This window comes from Ascidiella aspersa, chromosome 9 (assembly GCF_963924565.1).
Source record: "Ascidiella aspersa chromosome 9, kaAscAspe10.2, whole genome shotgun sequence".
NCBI classification, from domain to species: domain Eukaryota; kingdom Metazoa; phylum Chordata; class Ascidiacea; order Phlebobranchia; family Ascidiidae; genus Ascidiella; species Ascidiella aspersa.
The window spans coordinates 12,712,200-12,728,607 of record NC_139455.1 but is presented as its reverse complement, the minus strand read 5'-3'; the positions used below and the strand labels follow the sequence as shown (position 1 = coordinate 12,728,607).

The 16,408-nt window shown below is 36.6% G+C and overlaps 1 non-coding gene across 1 annotated transcript; it reads left to right on the top strand.

The window, feature by feature from the left end:
• Positions 1-3,779: 3,779 nt before the first annotated feature.
• Positions 3,780-3,854, top strand: Trnaq-uug (transfer RNA glutamine (anticodon UUG)). The gene has a single exon. It is a non-coding gene; the product is annotated as a tRNA-Gln (tRNA).
• Positions 3,855-16,408: the final 12,554 nt, after the last annotated feature.

Here is a 16,408-nt window from a genome sequence, read left to right as displayed (position 1 = left end):
TGCGTTAGTGGGCCGTTATAAATAGCGATACTTACCAGGGTTACTTTCAAATATTATTAATTTAACTTCGGGTCGTGGTTTAATATATTTGTTGCATGTTCTATAGCAGGGGTGTTCAAATGATTTCTGCCATGATCCACCACAGTCAAACCTGACAACATGATGATCCACCAAATACGAATAGTAAACATATTGGACACGCTTTTAATTTTTATATTGCTTTATTTATGTAAACGCGATAACTTTAACAGTTAATCTTGTTTAGTGTTTGTTAACCTTTGTAAGTCAGGGCGCATGTGGCGGGCGAAGCGAGCGCGATTTTTTTAGGTATACCGGCATATCTTTTAAATTTCGTGCAAGTTTTTATTACATTACCGAAAATATAAAATGTTAAAAAATATATGTCCAGTATTTTTTAATGCGTTTTCCATTAACGGTAACGAAGCGCTGATCTAGTTCAAAAGACCGCATCAAAACTTAAACAAGCCGGACGTAAAAGATGATTCGCGCGAAGCGGGAAATTTTTTCGCACTTACGTAGTTAAAATAGTCAAAACGTATTTGAAATGGACTCGTATCTAGTTTGTCAAAGAGGCGGTGGGTCGAATGAATTACGCCCGCGGGCCGTAGGTTGCCGACCCCTGTTTTAGACTAGGTCGTACAATAACATCGAATTGGGGTTTTCTGTCGCTGACTGATCCTCAAACGCTCACAAAGATTAGCATTTGGGAGCCTCGTTCTATGCTTGATTTTTTACAAAATTCATTAACACTGACAATTGGTATTCACATGAAAACACTGTAGAAAGTTTATTTTTTTAAGACTACATTAGAAGATCCGCACAAAACGCTGAAAAGATCCGTATCCGGATCGCGATCCGCCATTTGAACATGACCGTTCTATAGTTTCCTTAACTTGTTTCTGCAGGCAAAAACAGATATGGGCCGAAAATTTCTGACTTGATTTATGGCTTAGTTGCGAAAGGGGTTTAAATACGGCGAGGTATTTGGGGAAAGATCGAAACATATATTTGATTAAAAAGCAAATATAAGCATTCTCCCGAAATGGTTTAACGCCTATGGTTTGCTATACTTGTGCCAACTATTACTCGGTAAATTTACCATGGCTTGGTCCGAGCAATCACTGTTAAAACAGGCTTTAAATCTTTTGTTTCGAGCAATATGCTCTTTTATGTGCCTAAAACGACACCTTTTAAATAGAAAATTTCGTCATTTTAAACCAAACAAACGCAGTCTTATTAAGTTTAAGTTTTGTATGACGCCATGTTATGACGTCGCTTTGTAACGTCGTCGCTGAAAATGCGTACAACTTTAGTATTTTGCTTGCTGCGCCCTTGTACCATTTAAAGTTGTTTAGGCCTGGTGTTGATATGTTTAGTTGGAGCAACATGTACAACAGGTGCTAACACAGAGGTGTACACTGCCTCCAGAATTCGCATTTAAATTTGCGGCGGCAAAATATGTTGTGTTGTAAAAGCAATAATTAAAAAAAAATTGCCAAGGGTTGTCATGTGCCACCAATGAACTGCTCTATAGTATAGTCTATATAGCACTTCACTTTTGGTCCTTTAATAGCCATATACAAACAATTTGTTCGTACAAGACTTTTTGTTCGGTAATCAAAATTTATTGAACAACTAAACTCCTGTAGACCTTTTTTTCGGAAACTTAGATTCTTGTCGTCGACGCTAGCTGAATGGGCCTCTTATCGGTCAAATGAGACTTTTGGCGGTGTTTTAATCTACAGCTGCAACTATAAGTAGTAATACTTTGTTGTATCAAAGTTTGCTATATTGCGCAACGCGTGCACAAAGCGAAAAAAATTGCGCTTCTTTTTGTTGGTACCAAACACGTGGCGAGCACACCAAAACAAAGTCAGGTTGAACGCAAAGGCGTTTTGCATTCTCGGTTGATTTTCGTCCACCAAATTATTTTGTTGATCAGAAATGTTGTTTGTGGGCTTTTCTGGATTTGCAGGGATAAACGGCGAAAACATAGGCGAGAAAAAAGGCAACTGTACACCTTTTCACGTGCAGTGTGGTTTTTTGAATGGGGCATTAAGTAGGTCAAGTTGTTATTTGGCAGCAATTATGCTGGAAGGAGACTGTGTACATAGAGTCACGCTTTGTGCATCATAAAAAAGAGTGCACGGCGCGTTTAGGCCAAAAATATTTTCCTAAACGGAGAAAAGTAGTACAGTGTAGATCAGTGGGTAAAAGGCGCAAACCTTTGTCGCATTGAAATACACGAAATTCGCAAAAACTTTAGTTTGGAGGAAGCACGACACTGTATGATGTCTATTAGGAATAGCAACATTTTGGTCACTGTAGCTAAATTTTAAGAAACGGTAAAACAAGATTAATTTTACCGAAAAGAATAGATTACGTTGGCATAAAGCAATGTGTGTAATATGTTTCAGTAAAATAATGTGTGTGAGTCATATAGTCGTGTTCGCAAAATTGGATATTTGATCAAATGAAAAACAATGGTCAGTACGACGTCCGAGCCTCTTTTGCCAACCCTTCACGCCCACTAGGAGTATGCGTCCCCAGTTTCAGAACCCCTGTTTTAGTTAAAGCACATCATCACTGTAGCCTATTTCTTTGGAATAAGTTCCAGTTTTGTTGGAAACAATAGCTCGTTTGGTTCAATGACGCTACGTTTTAACGCCCATACTGAAAGGTAAGATAGGAAGGCTTCACAAGTTGTCCACAACAAGTTATTAAGGTATCACGGGTTATAAATAAGGAAACTGGTTGTCACAAATCGAAATTTTGTAGCCCTTTTGTGCCGACTGACGACAAGCTGACAAGATTGCAAACGGTATCCAGCCGACGAAACGACCACTATCTCGCTATATCACATATTACAAAAACATTCAAAATCCACACAAAGGAATCACACAGTGATGAGACAACGCTCGTTTGTCGTAAAAGAGGCCTCTAAGTAGTAAATCGTTGAAAAATCCAGGACGAGCCACTAACTTTACCTTGACTTGAACTTCAGTTGAAAACACATAATTTTACTGTAAAAAAAAACACGAAAAAACACATTTTCTTCCCTCCTTGGTTTGTCCAAAATCGAATCAGCCTGAGTTTTGTCCGCAAACGGCTTTTCGACGACAAATCACTGTTCAGTAAAGAAATATTAACGCTGGAAAGATTCGTTAACAAGAAAAGTGAGGGGTGTGTTTTGCTCCGCCTTCCCTGAAAAACGAAAGTAGCATACCTCAGTGTAGGTCGCGGCACACCAGTTGCGGAGCACTGCCTTAAGCCATGAAGCAACAAATATGATGGAATTTAAACGTTTTAGACAATATAATGAAAAAGTGGACTGCTAGCATAAACAAAACATATTTTTGGTGTATTTTAAGTTTCCAAATGGAATGATTGGACCAATTGGTCATCTTGGTCAACGACCTGTGGATCTGGAAAACGATTTCGCACACGAACGTGCAACAACGGATTTATTGGCGATCCAAATTGCATTGGAACAGCTTATGAGGAAGAAACGCGTGACATACCGTGTCCCGACGGTTAGTTAATAATTAATTTAATTTTTTAGAGGTAATTTGTGTTATATTGATGAAAGACACACACAAACATATGTGTTTAATAACATCTGTGATCTTATTAAACACATATGTTTGTGTGTGTCTTTCGTTGATTGATACGGACTGATCCCCCAGTGTGAAGTTGCTTGTACTAACAAAATGTGCAAGTATTGGCGCATGGTTGTTTCTCGACTCGCTCCTCTCTGAGCCTGCATAGCTCAGTTGGTAGAGCGACGTTCCCGGCTTGACCGGAGGTCGTGAGTTCGAACCTCACTGCAGGCCAGTTGTTTTTCTGGCTTGCTCTGCTTGCATCATAGATCGACAGATTCGGCGAGTCTGCGATGGCTTTTCGGTGTATTTGTGTTATATTGTTACATACGTCAACACGACCGTGACCTATCGCCTACCTTAATCATGTTACGACTAACAAAACTAGAAATATTCTATTTATATTTCTTGTATTAGAAATCTGTGTAAACAATCCTTTTCTTTCTTAACAGTGTGCTTTGAAGCGAATTAAGCAAGGTTAGGAGGAAATCAACAGGATTCAATTTTTCTCCATACAAATAATGAACAGGACTTTGACCAGCTTGCTAGAAACAAACGTTATACATGATTGCATGTTGGACCGAACGAGCAAAGTTTAAAAGCGAACCCTATTACAGTCTACAAACAACGTGTAAATTCTTCTTGGTTAATTTGACATTTGTTGAGTGTTTTCTTTACAAACAAACGTCTTTTCTTTATACATATCCATATAACTTTAATCTTTCATATTATATTTAGATTTACAAATACTTGTTTTAGTTTCCTATTCGTGTTGTTTTATTAAACTTACCCAAGAATGGAGTAGTTCTCATTTCGGTGAACGCTGACAAAAAAGAATTGTAAACACTAAATTGTAGTGTTAATCCGCCCCTTTCTGTAGTTCCAGAAGTAGGCTATATTGAGAAACTATACCTTAATATAAATTACAAAATTGTTTTGCGAGTATTTTGCGAATTATAAAATGGAGCCGTTTGGTAAAATTTTTTTTAGCAAAAAAAGTGTTACGTAATTCCAGCATCATTTAAAATATTTAAAAAAAAAAAAAGGTTAAAGACCACTGGCCTAGAAGATTCACATTCCAGTAGGCCTATACAAAAATGACAAAATCAGCTGAACCCATTTTAACAAAATAGGACAAACTATGGAAAACACATTAAAAATTGCATTTACGTATTTAAAATAATAATCAAAAAACTTGTTTAGGGTTTGACATGATCATCCCTTCTGTATTTGCGCCTGGACGGTACTTAATATAGAGGAAATTTTGATTACCATTGTAATTAAAATAAAGAATACCGGTAAGCAGAAAACATGTATTTATTGGTCGTATCTGGACATATCAGTGACTGTACCAGAACAATAGATGTATAGTTCATCCGTAAGACATGTCACATGTTTTGCCCTTGTTTATTATCTTGACACTATAGCTTTTGAGCTCGTAAAGCTTTGCAGAAGATTGCCGCCACCTCTTGTTACCCGTATAGGTAGGGGCATATATGGTTTGACCCTAAAAATTGCAACAAAAGGTTTTTTAACTGATTTGGGTAGCACTAGTTGTCTATTATCACATATTAAAAATCTTAAGGATTCCAACTTCCGGAAAGTGGTTATTTTCAAGATGGCATCCAAGATGGCGGCCAAACCATTAAAATATCAGTAAATTGGCCATACCTCGGTCATCATATGACCAAAGTTTTGGTGTTTATATGTAGGTTTTTATACCCTGTGAAGTCGATGAGACCATTCTTAGAATTGTTGAAAAATCTAATTGCCTATAAATATAATATGGCAATCCAAGATGGCTGCCAAAACAATCAAAAATAAACTATAATAATGTATTTGTTATTAAAAAAAAGGTGAAATTCTATATATATTTGGGTAAACTAAGCAGGAATAAAGAGTTCATACAATGTGGTTATGTAGACTTTTGACCTAATCAGCGTAAAGAAAGCACATAGATCAAGTTTTGCTAAAGCTCGTCGCTGTCACTCTCGATGTAATCGTCTGTAATTATGGGATTGTATGGGTTGACACATAAACCAGTTTGGCATGGTCCACATGCAGCATGGCATATGGTAGCTCACATCTCCTGCAACCACATTGAGGTGGACACGATTTGCAATTGCAGTGTATCATTTTCAGTAGGTTGTCCGGGTCAGCTTTCATGTCGGTCATGATTGGAACCATCTGATTATTGTCTATTTTCCATCCACATTTTTATAGTTTGCCACCTACATCATCCTCTACTGCCCCAAAGTTTACTACCAGATTATGCCGGTCTTGATGAGTAGCCTACCGGTACTGACGATGGAATGGATGCTCCAGACTTGGGATGGAAAGTAAGCAATATTCAGATGGTTCCAATCATGACGGACATGAAAGCTGCCCCTGACAACCTACTGAAAATGATACACTGCAATTGCGAATCGTGTCCATCTCACTGTAGTTGCCGGAGATGTGAGCTACCATATGCCATGCTGCATGTGGACCATGCCAAACTGGTTTATGTGTCAACCCATACAATCCCATAATTACAGACGATTACATTGAGAATGACAGCAACAAGCTTGAGCAAAACTTGATCTATGTGCTTTCTTTACACTGATGAGGTCAAAAGTCTACATGACCACATTTTATGAACTCTTTATGTCTGCTTAGTTTACCCAAATCTACTGTATATAGAAATTCACCCTTTGTTTTAATAACCAATACATTATTATTGTTTATTTTTAATTGTTTTGGCAGCCATCTTGGATTGCCATGTTGTATTTATAGGCTATCAGATAATTCAACAAGTCTGAGAATGGACTCATCGATTTCACAGGGTAAAAAAACCTACATATAGACACCAAAACTATGTAGGTTATGTCATAAGATGACTGAGTTATGGCCAATTTACTGTCATTGCAAGGTTTGGCGGCCATCTTGGGAGCCATCTTGAAAATAACCACTTTCCGGAAGTTGGAATCCTTAAGAATTTGAATATGTTAAAACTGACACCCAATACTAATCAAATCAGTTGAAAAACCTTTTGTTGCAATTTTTTTGGGGTAAGTATCATATGTCTTAAATCCCCCCACCTAGTATAGGTGATTTTTGTTGATATGGAAGCGTGTTTTCCGTTGTAAAGAGCAAAACCTTTAAACCATAGGGTCGCCAACCTTTTTTGCTTTGCGGACCGGCCAAGAACTAACATTTTATCAAGGAACGGCCTTCAAAAGCAAATTTTCAGTAAAGTAAATTTATTACAACTTTTCCAATGAGAACTTTGAGCTTGTTTTGCCGCAACGAGATGCTCCCACCTGGGAATTCTTGAACTTAAAAAAACCCGCAATATGTCCCTTACAAACGGATTCGTTTATTTGCAATTCTAGGATATTTAGCCCTTTCTTTTAAAGTCTCTGGTAGGTCTAACGTTTAAAGTGTTTTAAATGTCCCCTTGTTTACGCGTTTCTCCCCAATTTATATTTGTCTTTAAATGGATCCACTTTATCTTCCAACTTGAAAACAGTTGTAATTTTTCCCTAAAGGGAAAGATTTAGTTTTTTTTATTCATTTAACGACAATCAGGTGGCAGCCTTACGACTGAAGAAAACCTTTATCGTGAACCCAATTACAACAAGTAACAAACGGTTTTAAGAACCAACGCGAAATAACTTTATTAGGCACTGGGAAGAATTTAGATAAAAATCTACGAGAAGCTAACAAAAAGTTATGTACAGCGTTAAATAAAGTTAGGGATTAAGATAAAATTAAATCAGGATGTCCGAACAGAATGGAATTCAACGAAGTACCTAGAAACAAAGAAAACAACGTAATCGGTGACATTTCAGAATTTTCACAAATTGCGCTAATCAAAACGGACCTATCGATGGTTAAAAGTGGACACTCAAAAAACAAATGTATTGGAGTTTCAGAAGCTCCGCAAAAACAAGTACGAAATGTATTAGTTATATTCAGTGGACTGTGACCAAACTCAACATACAAAAAGCAGCTGTCATTTTAGGATTCTTTTCGTATAGGTGGTACGCATTGGCCGATTTATAGAAAAATTACGTTTAATATATTTTTTAAAAAGATTGAAACTGATGATACAGCCTGTAATTTCACCGGGAGACTATTCGAGAGTCGAATTGACTTGCAAACAAACGAGTTATGCATCATTTGGGTTTTCGAGCGGATAACGGGCATTGTTATTGGGTAGCGAAATTCGTCGCAATATTTTATAAATTTAGGTATGTATGATTGCAATTAAGATGGTCCAATGTAATGATTAACTTAAAGAATAGTGACAAAGGATGAACATTTCGCCTTAAATGAGTAGGTCACTGTCGGACTTACTAAAATTGCCATAAATTATGTCGGCGTATTCCAGTATTGGAAGAATATGAGCTTTGTATAAAACAAGCAGTATGTGGTGCGAAACAATTGTGAAATTTCACGCAGAATGTTTAGGCGGGTACGTATGACAAGTGTATAAGATATGTTTACGCCAGGATAACGAAGGGGTAAATATAATACCTAGTTATTTGTGACTGTCATCTTCAGGTAATATTAAACCTTTGATTTTTTCAAAAATTTTTCATGACAGGGTCGGTTTTTAAATACTGTGAGCACAGATGTTTTTATTGGATTAAAATTTAGCGTCCTGATGAATGCCCATTTTTCAAGAAATTTAAGATCGTTTGTTAAAGTTTTGTATAGTACAAACAGACATTTAGCAGAATAGTATAAAGCTGTGTCATCTGCAAAAAGTGATAAATGGTCCCTTGGGGCACTCTAGCATTATTGGACATCAGACATACAGTTATTTAAGCGGACGCGCCGAGGGCGATTCGTAAGGTAAGATGCCAGAGATCCAAAATGACCCTTTAACGCCAAGTTTTTTTCATTTTAATAATAATCCGTGATGTAAAACACAAATACACAATCGAATGCTTTTTAAATGTCGAGAAATACTATTCTGCAGACCAAACCGTTATCACGTGAGAAGTATATTTCTTATGTAATATGCAATAGATTAGTAACAGTTGAGTGTTTTTTCCTCCTGATATATTAGGATTAAGAAAGGTATTTGTTTCTGAGAAAGTGGTTAAGTGCTTGTGAACCAGATTTTTAAATACCTTAGAAAGAAAGGGCAGCAAGGAAATTGGTCTGTAATTGTTTATGTTAGATTTGTTACATGACTTGTATAATGGTATAACAATAATCATTTTAAGTTCTAAAGGAAAATCTACCGTTAATAAAATAAAGTTAATGGTGTACACTACAGGACACAGCACAGAGCTTAAGTAGTCTGTTGGGAAGACTAAATGGATCAGATGAAAGCAGGGCTGCGGAGTCGGTTGAAAAAAAACCCGAGTCCGACTCCCCAGTCCGACTCCGGCCAAAAAAATACACCCGAGTCCGACTCCGGCCAAATGTAAGATTTTGTCGAGTCCCGAGTCCAGCTCTGACTCTACAGCCTGTATTTTACCTATTTACGCAACTAAATTAAGGTGGATTTTCTGCAATCCACTCATATTGGTGTCATAATTGATCTACCCGCATTACACGGTTTAAAAATATTTCACTATTTGCTATTACACTTTTACAACTTACATTTTACCGCCTGAACAGTTTTAAAATTTAATACTGCGCATGCGCACGTCGGACTCGGGACTCGGGTAGTTTTACGCGGTCTTACTCGAGTCCCAAGTCCCGAGTCCGACTCCGGCAAAGCAAACGACTCCGTCGAGTCCCGAGTCCGACTCCGCAGCCCTGGATGAAAGATTTAGTTCGTTGAGCAGATTGAATATGTCATACAAGTACGCAAGTTTTAGAACCCATTTTTAATCAATAAATTTGCTAGCAAGATCTAAATGTTTTTAAATTTGTCAACAGGATCCGAAGGCGATCTAAACGTGCAGTGATTCACGCAATTCAAAGAATTTGTTCCATGATTTTTCTCGTGAGAGCCTTACCATGTGTGCAAAAGAAGGCATTTGTGCTCTGCCTACATTTCCTCACAGTTTCTCAAACAGACAGGTGTTAGGTGCATGTGCTTTATTAAGGTTGATCATTTTAACTATATCATATAATACACCAAGTGCAGGGGCCTATAGCCGATTGGTTTGATTTACAAATACTAACCCGGAAGTAATTGAGTATATTATAGATTTGTTCTAGATTCTGCAACAACAAAAGTTTTATGTAATGTTTTATTTGCAAGGAGAAATATAAAACTTGAGAAATATCTTTCAAAAGTCTTGTCATTTTCAATATTTTTTTTGTGTAGTCGATCTTTCTCTATTGTGTTTCACAGATATTAAAAAACGTGGACCAACCGCTTTAAGACAAACACGTTGTTAACATGCACCTGCTGTTAAACCTCTGCAAAATGTTTTTCGCTTAGCATTCTGCCAAAATATTTGGCTACAGCATAAATCGGAATAATGAACTTGAAAAACAGCTATTTTGTATGCACAAAACGGAGCTTAATCGAGCGAAGCGCAAAAAAATGCGTTTATTAGGTTGAAATTGGCAAGTTAACCACCCTTATTTAAGGCAAGCTTTGTAAATTTTTTCGCGTCAGATCGCACCAGTTATACACCTTTTAAACCGTGGTGCATGGCAGCATGAAACGCCTTATTCTGACCCTGCCTGTTAGTTAAGTTTGGTTCACTTGGCTGAGTTATGCTTGTAATAAAATTATTCTGGGTTTAATAACTTGGTAAATATAAATAAAAAATTGATAAAGAACGCTTTTAGAAACTAAAATAAGACAAACGAAGTACACAATTCTAAAATAAGCACGTTTCTTAGAAATAAGCACATTTGCGTTTTCTAAGACACTGCGCCCAAAAATAAGCACAAATCTTAGAAATAAGCACGGTATGGTAATCCTGGTTATAGTGGTTATACCATGTGAAAATGACAATTAACGTTGTGAAATAACAATTTAAGCTGATGTTTACAAACACAATATAACACGTGCGAAAAGAAATCGGATTTGAAACTTTTTATTTATGGATTCTAGGTTTATAGGTATGTGAATGCTAGCCTCCGCTATAGTATAATGTTATAATATCAGTAGTAATTGTTAGTTGTCGTAATTGCCGTGTTTCTTTTATATTGTTAATAAACAATGGCGATTAGTAGCTAGGCCTATAACAAATTTAGTATTTTATTTTAAATTCGCTGATCAAAAAAATATTTTGGGGGGTCTTGCGTGCCATTTTTTATTGGTTCGCGTGCCACATTTGGGTGTTGGACACCCCTGCACACCGACACAAAAATACCAGTTTACGTACGGTTTGAGATTAAGTTAAAACTCCAATTTGGCAACCCTGCTACGGACCGGTAACGAACTCCCCGCGGACCGGCGGTTGCCGACCACTGCTTTAAACCGCTTAGCGGAAACCTAATTGGCAATGCGAATGATAGAGAAAGATGGCGATATGTTTACGTTGTTATATTAAGATACTCATCAGTAATTTTGTCACGTAAAAATAAAATAAAATCATCCCGCACTGGGCGTTAAAACACTCACAAGACATTTTTGTCGTTTAATTTGTTGCAACAAGGAAAAGGCGAAATACAGTTCTTAAATGTGCAAAAAGATTTCAAAGAGAAAATTAGTCTTGAACAACAGTCAACGCGAAGCTTTTTCCAGTTATGTAGTTAGACTTGATCGTAAAATAGATGGGGAGCAAAGCCTCGAACATGCAGAGCTTGAGGAACCATTAAGTATCAGCACGAAACTTTACGTTTGCGAAATTGCGAACTTTACAACTGTCTTATAAAAAAACTCGCAGAAAATTGTTCGGCCTCTATGGACACTGTGGTAACATTTCGGAACGAAAATTGTCAGTGAGCCATTGTTTTTGTTGGACTTAATCAGTGCTCCCCAACCTTTTTTTACACTAGTGCCTCCTTGGGCTCCATATTATTTTATATCGTCCCCCTAATCATGTTTTACAGTAAAGTTTTATATTAATCGTTGTCTACTGTCTGCACTTTCGTTTCGATGAGTATACACTATAGGAATTTACGTAAGCATGTGTATAAATTGAACTAAATTAACGGGCGTAGGTTGCCGATCCCTGCGTTAAAATACAACATTTTGCCGCGTATGAAACGGTGAAACGTAACAACCACCAACACCCTTACATAAGAAAGTAAATTATTACGCCAGAAACTACTACAAGTTCGCATTACTAAAGTTGCCATTTAAGCTTATATCTACATAATAAAAGAAAAGATTTGTGAGAGGTGTGTGTGTGGCAAGATGTTCGCCCGGTCCGTCGACTAACAGTCGCTGGCAGAGCAAACGCCGTCGTCGACTAACAGTCGTTGGCAGTGCAAGGGGTCGTCGGCTAACAAAAAGAGCGGCGACTCCCCGTCGACAAACAAAAGGAGCGGCGACTCCCCGACGTGTGCTCGCCTCTCCCCGGGCGCGCGAGCGACATAACACGTGTTATAATTTATGTTAACAAACGTATGCAACTATCCAAGTAAAGACTTAAGTTCAACAGTGCCAAATTTAGGCAGAGTTTGCAAAATATCGCGTTTGTTGTCGCAGTACGTAAAAGAAAGTCCAAGTTTTACATATCCGCGCAAAACTTTTTTTCAAATGCAATTACCTGTCTGGACATAAAAAATCAAATTAAGTATATTGGTTTAATAAAATTAGTATATTGGTTTAATAAAATTATTTAACGTATCCGTGGAAAACTTTTTTCAAGCGCAATTATCTTCCTGGAAATAAAAACAATAAAATTACGTATTTTTTCTTAATAAAGTAATATTTTAATGTTTACATCTAAAAACTATTATGTTTAGGAAATTATTGATTTATATTACAACAACGTGAAATTTAGGTAGAGTTCGCAAAATTGCGAAGAATCGACTTTCTTACTTTAATGTTTTCAAGTTAAAAGATGTTTGACGTGCTTAGCCGTTGGGTATTTAATCCACCGGGATTACGTATATCACGCTATTTAGCATATCTAAACAATTGCTGCTACATTGCTACAACCTAAAATTGTACGTCTGAAAGTTTTTCTCAATTGACAAATGTTAGGGGGTTTCGTTGCTTAAAAGATGTACGACATGCTTACCCAAGTGATGTGTGATATAGTCGTACCATTTCAAAAACATCAAGCAGCATTGTACTTTGTTTGCATGTTAAATACAAAGGGCGCTTGCGACTTCTCGCAAAACATCTTGAAAATAAGGGTAAAACGTTTCCAAACATTTATAAGTCAATAACCTGTGTGACCGTAAAAATCAAGTCAAGTATTTGCATTGGTGAAAATAAAATTTTATGTTGCAAAATTTCTACTTTTTGTTTAATAGCTTTTTGCAGTTTGTTTAACCACGTAAATAAAGCTTAGCTCGCAAAACATTGCGTTTATTGCAGCGTGTTCCGTAACATTTTTTCATAAGACTTTAGGACACTTCACAGACAACGTACAGCAACTCTTACCGAGTATAAACTACGCAACATTTGGAATAAGTTTGCAAGATATCGCGTTTATTTCAGCTGTTCGAACACTAAGCAAATTTACTTTTCAAACGTTTTTGTTTTTGTTTGATGCAGTATGGTACCTACCAGGATTACGTATTTGCTCGAATTTCGCGCAATTTAAACAATTGGTGCTGCGGCTTTCTTACGTTTGTTAGTAATTTTTGATCGACCTATGTCACGTTTTTTTTTTACGCAAAATATGCGAGAGGTGTTTACTGTTTAGCCAAGGTTGTCTGTTTAGTAGCTCAATTTAAAAAAATCACAACGTTGCAATTTTGTTTGATGTTAAATAGTATGTTTAGTTGCTCCATTTTTAAAAACACTCATCGTTGCAATTTGGTTTGGAGTTAAATATACTTTTTTAAACTATCGGCTATAACATGCGGCTTCAGGAAAAAGGTTATAAGCCTACAATGCTGGTAACACGTGATTAGTGATTAAATGTTGAGAGCGCGTTCGCGCCTTACCTTTAGTTGCCTATTTCAGACACAAAACTGATTTTTAAACGTTAATTTTTCATTTTTACACTGTTTTAACCAAATGCAAAAATAATGGGAGTTGACGGAGACCAAAAATTAAATCTTTAGAGCCACGCAGATAAGTCACACAATTAAACACGCCATTACATTAATGCTGCTTTCACACGGGCTGTGGGGTGTTACTCTGAAGGTGGGGAAGCATTAGGTTAACCGTTTATTAGACACAAGATATGACAAGATTAGAAACACATCACAATCATCACATGATTTGAAATTTCTATTTAGTGACACGTAGTGCAAACGTTTAGGCATAAGCGATTTTGTTATGACATTACAAAAAATATGTTTGCATTATTTCAGCCTCTTACGAAGTTCTTAAGCTATCCGTAACATTACCTTTTGGGTATATTCTGATTACCACATTTATCTTCCATAATCATTAGGTATATGAGGCCAGCAGTAGCAACGTAATATGCAATAGTGATAAAGAGCCCACAGTATGATGGATTGATTCATTTTGTCAAATCAGACAAAATTCAGATATACTTCGTACATTATGATGATTATTGTGGTGTAATTCATTTTTAACCAGTTAGAATAACTGATAACTATTATATGTAACCTGGGCAACGCCGGGTATTTCGTCTAGTGTTACATATTACAGTGATGTTTGTACTATTTTTATGTCACAAAAAAATGTGGAAAAGTACACTTTTATGTAACGCTCTCTTATGTGCGTTCAGCGTGCCCTAAATCAGAAAAATACCCAAAACGCCCACAAGGGGGCGGTACCGCCCAGGTTGGCCCTCTGAACCAAATAGTCAATTTTTTTTTTAATAGTTAAAAAATGTTAACCTCTAAACCAAATAGTCAATTTTGGGTTCTAATAATGTTGCTGACAAACGTAAGCATTGTTTAAGATGGTCATTGTTGATAAAATATATATGTTTTATATTGGTATGTTTCATGCGAGAATTTAGTTGTTCGCAAAGGCACGCGCCTCCAAAACGTAAAATTAATCGTGCTGCTTGTTTGGAAATTGATTTGTTTCTTTAAGTTGGGAAATTGAGATTTGAGGGCACATACTCATGGGAACAAATTAAATTGTGGTATTTTGCCGCACTTACTTTTAATAAAATCGTTGTACTGTAAATCAGGGGTCGGCAACCTTTTTTGCACTGCGGACCGGTTTAAAACTAAAATTTTGTCGCGGACCGGCCTTAAAAAACAACAAATGTTCAGGAAAGGAAATTGATTGCAACTTTCAATGCGAACGTTATGCTTGTTTTGCCGCAAAGAGGTTCTCCCATCTATAGGAATTATTGAACTTACTGAAACCAGCCGACGGCATCCGGCCAGCCAAACAATTTAGTTTAACCGCAGACCGCGGCTCATTTCAATAAAACTTTTAGGCCTTGACGTTTTTTCTTAAATTACACTTGTATACCATTTTTGCCAATTCCTATATTCTTACCAGCTTGTCAAAATAAGGATATTTAAAGCATTCTTTCAAAAGAAATCACACTTTTGTATAACATATAATAATGTATGATCCCATTTTTGACCAGGCCCTACAAGACACTTTCGATAGTTAGCCTATGTAATGTAAAAACAAAAAAAATAATTGAAAAAGTAGGAACCACAGACCGACACCTGAAAAGTATAGGATATACATAAGTACAAGGCTTGCCAGAATTATGTCAGAAAAATCATTAGGCTTTTGACTTTTTTGTCATTTTTATAGAGTCTACATTACAACTAAAGAGGCTAAAACTAATTAATATACATACGTTTTTTCGAAAACTTTTCTGCCTAAATATCAAAATAATAAATTATTTTCAATATCATAGTGTATAAACATTTTTTGCATGAAATTCTATTGTACTTTAAGGTGAGCACGCGTAAAATTAAATCACATGATATTTTAGCCCATTTTTCGATATATTGTAAGTACTAGAAGTAGATTTTGTAATAAAAATTTGCCTTATGGATGTTGTGAACGTTCTATGTAACGCATATGGGCAGGACACACTAGTTGTGTTTTACACCTCACGAGAACTTAATACTAATTGTGATTTTTTATCATACAAAACAACCATGGAGTACCGGTAGTAGGCTATATTAGAACGAAGTTAAATGTGTTTTAAATACTTTTTTAGGTTTTACGTACTGTTCGTGTTTAAACAAAATTTTAATTGACAATCCTGCTACGGACCGGTAGCCAACTCCACGCGGACCGGCGTTTGCCGACCACTGCTGTAAATCAATCAGTCGAAGTCATACGAAAAGGGCGAAATGGAATCTTATGCTCTCGTGAACGAATATTTCCCATTTGTTATGGTATGTCGGAAACGTATTTTCTGAGTGACGGACAAATTCATCGTTCTGTTGATCAACATTTAATTCACCCTTTGGGAAGTCATTAAACTCTCGATCTTGACCCCAATAATCGTTTTTTTTTCTTCTCATCCTGTGCCTTTCCCAAGTCTCTTTTCCTCGGAAACTTTTCTTTTCTTCTGTTTTCCTTTGGCAGCTACCTGTCTTGGGCCTCTGATTTACAGTAACGATTAGATAAACTCAGCACATATTGAAAGCAAAAATGTAAAATAACTGGCCCAGTGGGCAAAACTATCCTTAATGGGAAGCTTTCCTCTCTCAAGAGAGGATATCGTCACCTTTTCTCAGCTGGTTAACAGTCTCTCAATAAACTTATTTTGATATGTTATGACTGGAGGCTTACAAAAAACACTGTATTTAAAACATCTCCTATCGCACGCATATTATAGGAGCTCTTTTCC